Below are 6,948 nucleotides of genomic sequence, written 5' to 3'. Positions count from 1 at the left end.
AGCCCAGCATTTCACATGATATGCCCTGATACAAGTTAAATAGAATGACAATAAATAGCCTTGTCCTACTCCTTTCTCAATTTTGAACCAGTCAGTTGTTCCATATAAGGTCCTAACTGTTGCTTCTTGACCTACATACAGGTTTCTCAGGAAACAGGTAAGGCAGTCTGATATTCCCATCTCTTTAAGAGTTTTCTACAGTTTGTTATGATCCACACAGTCAAAGGCTTTAGCGTAGTCAGTGAAACAGAAATAGATGTTTTTCTGGAATTCCCTTGCTTTCTCTATGATCCAGCAAATGCTTGCAATTTGATCTTTGGTTCCCCTGCCTTTTCTAAACCCAGATTGACAATCAGGAAGGTCTCAGTTCACATACTGCTGAAGCCTCACTTGAAGGATTTTGAGTATAACCTTACTAGCATGGGAGATGAGTACAATTGTCCAGTAGTTTGAACATTCTCTAGTACTACCCTTCTTGGGAATTGGGATGAATATTGACCTTTCCTAGTCCTGTGGCCACTGCTGGGTTTTCCAAATTTACTGACATATTAAGTGCATCATTTTAATAGCATCATCTTTTAGGATTTTAAACAGCTTTGCTGGAATTCCATCATCTCCACTAGCTTTATTGGCAGCAGTGCTTCCTAAGGCCCACTTGACCTCACACTCCAGAATGTCTGGCTCTGGGTGAGTGGCCACACTATCGTGGTTATCCGGATCATTAAGATCTTTCTGTTACAGTTCTTCTGGGTATTCTTTCCATCTCTTCCTGGTCTCTTTTGCTTCTATTAGGTCTTTACCATTTCTGTCCTTTACTGTTCCCATTCATGCATGAAATGTTCCTTTGATATCTCCAGTTTTCTTGAAGAGATCTTTAGTCTTTTCATAAAGGGGAATTACAAATTACTTTTTATCATTCATTCAAGCCAGATACTCAAAAATCTTTATTTTCCAAAACTTCTAAAAAATTTGATAAAGACTTGTTGCTAATTCTCCCATGAGGGGCCCAAATGAATTTTGTGTTTTATTGTACTTACGTGAATCTGTTTCTTACTTTGATCAACTGATAGCATTATTTATTTGAGATTAGAGTCTTATCTCCATTGTGGGCCCTCATCTAGGGAGGAGGAATAATATATGCACACTACTCTAAATAAAATGCCTTCCTTGGTGGCTCAGTGGTAAAGAATTCACCTGCCAAGGCAGGAATATGGGTTTGATCCCTGAGCCAGGAAGATCCCCTGGAAAAGGAAATTGCAACCCACTCCAGTATTCTTGCCTGGGAAATCCATGGACAAAGGAGCCGGGCAGGCTACAGTCCATGAGGTTGCAGAGTCAGACGTGACTTAGTAACTAAAAAATAACAACATATATAAAATAGATAACCAACAAGGACCTGCTGTATAGCACAGGGAACTATACTTAATATTTTATAATAACCTATAAGGGAAACTAATCTGAAAAAAATAGATACATACAAAAAAAGAAATAAGTCATCTAAAATCTGGTCTATGTTTGTATAGATGTTATGATGATATCTAGGCTATCTGCAGCATGAACTAACAATTATTTGTGCTGATTTTAAAAGTCACAGAGTTTCATCAGAAGAATTGATCTTATCAGAAGAGTTTATTTTCCTTCCACGAATTCAGCAAAAAATTTCATGGTACCAAGAGTGAAAGGGCGACATAGGTGATCTCTGAGTATCTTTGCCACCTCTAAAATAAATCCAAAGTTTCAGAATTATTTATCTTGTTTAGCAAAAATCAGAGGACAGAAAACCTAAAACCCAAATAATTCTGTCTCACCACAGGAAAGGTGTGAACCAGAGCACTTTCAAGGGAAAAGTGGGCTGCTTAGGACAATGCCTCATCCTGCAAGTTTACAGACTGCATTTCCTAGGGCTTCCTGATTCAGTTGAATGTGAACTTTCTGAGAACATCAGACACAGAAACATCTGGAAATCAAGAGAAAAAACATTACAAAGTCAATATAAACTCAGCTTAGATTGTTGCCATCCTGAATTATATGTTCCCCTTTAATTAGTGCAAATAATCAAAAGCTAGCAATATTTACAAAAGTCTTAGCTATGATTTATTTTCCTCAAGAAAGAATTACACCCACCAACTGCAAATTGGGAAATAAAAGAAATCAGACTCTAATCAAGACTATAGCCTAAAGGCCTCAGAAAACTAGGCCATCCAGAAGATAATTCCCAAATATTCGAGCATGGTATTTTTCTCCAAACACATCTAGTGTCCCATATTACCTGATGAGAATTTCTTCATTTTTCATTCTTATAACTCCAGGAAGCATTCCTGATTCCTTGACTGTTTGCAGGACCCCTCCTCTGTGCACCCCCTCCATGTAATAAACAGGCTCTATTTCTCTTTAAATAGTTTTAAGTCCTCACTGCCTAGCACAGAGCCTGGCACACAATAGAAGCAAGTAATATATATTGACTTAAGTGTTCACTGGACCCATAATTTTCATCATACCATTTTGCTCTTCCTCCTACTGTGTTTATTGTTGCTGTTTAGTCACCAAATCATGTTCAATTTTTTGTGACCCCATGGACTATAGCCCACTAGGCTCCTCTGTCCATGGGACTTCCCAGGCAAGAATACTGGAGTAGGTTGCCATTTCCCTCTCCAGGGGATCTTCCCAATCCAAGGATCAAACTTGCAACTCCAGCAGTGGCAGGTGAATTCTTTACAACTGAGCCACCAGGGAAGCTCCATTTTGTTATTAAACAATACTTTTTGGCCGAGAGGAGCTACTCCATGTTCAAGGTCAGGAGGGGTGGCTGTGAGGAGATACCCGTTGTCCAAGGTAAGAAGCAGCGGCTGCGATTTGCTGGAGCAGCCGTGAAGAGATACCCCACAACCAAGGTAAGAGAAACCCAAGTAAGACAGTAGGTGTTGCCAGAGGGCATCAGAGGGCAGATGCACTGAAACCATAACTACAGAAAACTAGCCAATCTGATCACATGGACCACAGTCTTGTCTAACTCAGTGAAACTAAGCCACGCCGTGTGGGGCCACCCAAGATGGATGGGTCATGGTGGAGAGGTCTGACAGAATGTGGTCCACTGGAGAAGGGAATGGCAAACCACTTCAGTATTCTTGCCTTGAGAACCCCATAAGCAGTATGAAAATGCAAAATGATAGGATACTGAAAAAGGAACTCCCCAGGTCAGTAGGTGCCCAATATGCTACTGGAGATCAGTGGAGAAATAACTCCAGAAAGAATGAAGGGATGGAGCTGAAGCAAAAACAATACCCAGTTGTGGATGGGACTGGTGATAGGAACAAAGTCCAATGCTGTAAAGAGCAATATTGATTAGGAACCTGGAATGTTAGGTCCATGAATCAAGGCAAATTGGAAGTGTGAATGTCGACATTCTAGGAATCAGCAAACTAAAATAGAGTGGAATGGGTGAATTTAACTCAGATGACCATTATATCTACTACTGTGGGCAGGAATCCCTCAGAAGAAATGGAGTAGCCATCATGGTCAACAAAAGACTCCAAAATGCAGTACTTGGATGCAATCTCAAAAATGACACAATGATCTCTGTTCGTTTCCAAGGCAAACCATTCAATATCATGGTGATCCAAGCCTATGCCCCAACCAGTAACGCTGAAGAAGCTGAAGTTGAAAGGTTCTATGAAGACCTACAAGACCTTTTAGAATTAACACCCAAAAAAGATGTCCTTTTCATTATAGGGGACTGGAATGCAAAAGTAGGAAGTCAAGAAATACCTGGAGTAACAGGCAAATTTAGCCTTGGAGTATGGAATGAAGCAGGGCAAAGGCTAATAGAGTTTTGCCAAGAGAACACACTGGTCATAGCAAACACCGTCTTCCAACAACAGAAGAGAAGACTCTACACATGGACATCACCAGATGGTCAACACTGACATCAGACTGTTTATATTCTTTGCAGTCGAAGTTGGAGAAGCTCTATACAGTCAGCAAAAACAAGACCAGGAACGGACTGTGGCTCAGATCATGAACTCCTTATTGCCAAATTCAGACTCAAATTGAAGAAAGTAGGGAAAACCACTAGACCATTCAGATATGATCTAAATCAAATTCCTTATGACTATACGGTGGAAGTGAAAAATAGATTTAAGGGACTAGATCTGATAGACAGTGCCTGATGAACTATAGATGGAGGTTCATGACACTGTACAGGAGACAGAAATCAAGACCATCCCCATGGAAAAGAAATGCAAAAAGGTAAAATATGGTTGTCTGAGGAGGCCTTACAAATAGCTGTGAAAAGAAGAGAAGCAAAAAGCAAAGGAGAAAAGGAAAGATATTCCCATTTGAATGCAGAGTTCCAAAGAATAGCAAGGAGAGATAAGATAGCCTTCCTCAGCAATCAATGCAAAGAAATAGAGGAAAACAATAGAATGGGAAAGACTAGAGATCTCTTCAAGAAAATTAGAGATACCAAGGGAACATTTCATGCAAAGATGGGCTCAATAAAGTACAGAAATGGTATGGACCTAACAGAAGCAGAAGATACTAAGAAGACGTGGCAAGAATACACAGAAAAACTGTACAAAAAGATCTTCATGACCCAGATAATCACAATGGTGTGATCACTCACCTAGAGTCAGACATCCTGGAATGTGAAGTCAGGTGGGCCTTAGGAAGCATCACTATGAACAAAGCTAGTGGAGGTGATGGAATTACAGTTGAACTATTTCAAATCCTAAAAGATGATGCTGTGAAAGTGCTGCACTCAATATGCCAGCAAATTAGGAAAACTCAGCAGTGGCCACAGGACTGGAAAAGGGCAGCTTTCATTCCAATCCCAAAGAATGGCAATCCCAAAGAATGCTCAAACTACCACACAATTACACTCATCTCACACACTAGTAAAGTAATGCTCAAAATTCTCCAAGCCAGGCTTCAGCAATATGTGAACCGTGAACTTCCAGATGTTCAAGATGGTTTTAGAAAAGGCAGAGGAACCAGAGGTCAAATTACCAACATCTGCTGGATCATTGAAAAAGCAAGAGTTCCAGAAAAACATCTATTGCTGCTTTATTGACTATGCCAAAGCCTTTGACTGTGTGGATCATAATAAACCATGGAAAATACTGAAAGAGGTGGGAATATAGACCACCTGACCCACTTCTTGAGAAACCTATATGCAGGTCAAGAAGCAACAGTTAGAACTGAACATGGAACAACAGACTGGTTCCAAATAGGAAAAGGAGTAGGTCAAGGTTGTATACTGTTACCCTGCTTATTTAACTTTTATGCAGAGTACATCATGAGAAACTCTGGGCTAGAAGAAGCACAAGCTGGAATCAAGATTGTCGGGAGAAATATCAATAACCTCAGATAGGCAGATGACACCACCTTAATGGCAGAAAGTGAAGAGAAACTAAAAAGCCTCTTGATGAAAGTGAAAGAGGAGAGTGAAAAAGTTGGCTTAAAGCTTAATATTCAGAAAACTAAGATCATGGCATCTGGTCCCATCACCTCATGGCAAATGGATGAGGAAACACTGGAAACAGTGTCAGACTTTATTTTTGGGGGCTCCAAAATCACTGCAGGTGGTGATTGCAACCATGAAATTAAAAGACGCTTATTCCTTGGAAGGAAAGTTATGACCCACCTAGACAGCATATTAAAAAGCAGAGACATTACTTTGCCAACTAAGGTCCGTCTAGTCAAGGCTATGGTTTTTCCAGTGGTCATGTATGGATGTGAGAGTTGGACTGTGAAGAAAGCTGAGTGCTGAAAATTTGATGCTTTTGAACTGTGGTGTTGGAGAAGACTCTTGAGAGTCCCTTGGACTGCAAGGAGATCCAACCAGTCCATCCTAAAGGAAATCAGTCCTGGGTGTTCATTGGAAGGACTGATCCTGAAGCTGAATCTCCAGTACTTTGGCCACCTCATGCAAAGAGTTAACTCATTTGAAAAGACCCTGATGCTGAGAGGGATTGGGGGCAGGAGGAGAAGGGGATGACAGAGGATGAGATGGCTGGATGGCATCTCCAACTCAATGGACATGAGTTTGAGTAAACTCCGGGAGTTGGTGATGGACAGGGAGGCCTGGTGTGCTGTGATTCATGGGGTCGCAAAGAGTCGGACACGACTGAACAACTGAACTGACTGACTAACTGAACTTTGATTTGTTTTCTCTGCCCACTGCCCTTTATAACCCTTATTTTAAAATATGGGTTTCACTAAGTTCAATCAACTGAAGGCAAAAAATAGGACAAAAGTCTCCACATTTTCACTTAGACTATGAGAATACTTATTGTTGTCGTGCAGTTGCTAAGTTGTGGCCGATTCTTTGTGACCTCATAGACTATAGCATGCAAGACTCCTCTGTCCTCCACTGCTTCCTGGAGTTTGCTGAAATTTATGTCCATTGAGTCAGTGATAGTATCTGACCATCTCCTCCTCTGCCACCTGCTTCTCCTTTTGACTTCAATCTTCCCCAGCATCAAGGTCTTTTCCAATGAGTTGGCTCTTTGCAGCAGGTAGCCAAAATATTGGAGTTTCAGCTTCAGCAACAGACCTTCCAATGGATAGTCAGGGCTGATTTCCTTTAGGATTGACTGGCTTGATCTCCTTGCAGTCTAAGGGACTCTCAAGACTTTTCTCCAGCACCTCAATTTGAAAGCATCAATTCTTCAGTATTCTTTATGGTCCAGCTCTCACATTCATACATGACTACTGGAAAAACCATAGCTTTGACAATATGGGCCTTTGTCAGCAAAGTGATATCTCTGCTTTTTAATATGCTGTCTAGGTTTGTCATAGCTTTCCTCCCAAGGAGCAAGCATCTTCTTTTAATTTCATGGCTGCAGTAACTACAGCAAAAAAAAAAACAAAAAAACCTATCATGTAACTTTACTTCCACTAGGAAGGCTATAAGCAAAAAATAGAAATTAAGAAGTGTTGGTGAGGATG

Source organism: Cervus canadensis, chromosome 2 (assembly GCF_019320065.1).
Source record: "Cervus canadensis isolate Bull #8, Minnesota chromosome 2, ASM1932006v1, whole genome shotgun sequence".
NCBI lineage: Eukaryota > Metazoa > Chordata > Mammalia > Artiodactyla > Cervidae > Cervus > Cervus canadensis.
The sequence above is the reverse complement of the archived record's forward strand: the minus strand, read 5'-3'. Positions refer to the sequence as shown.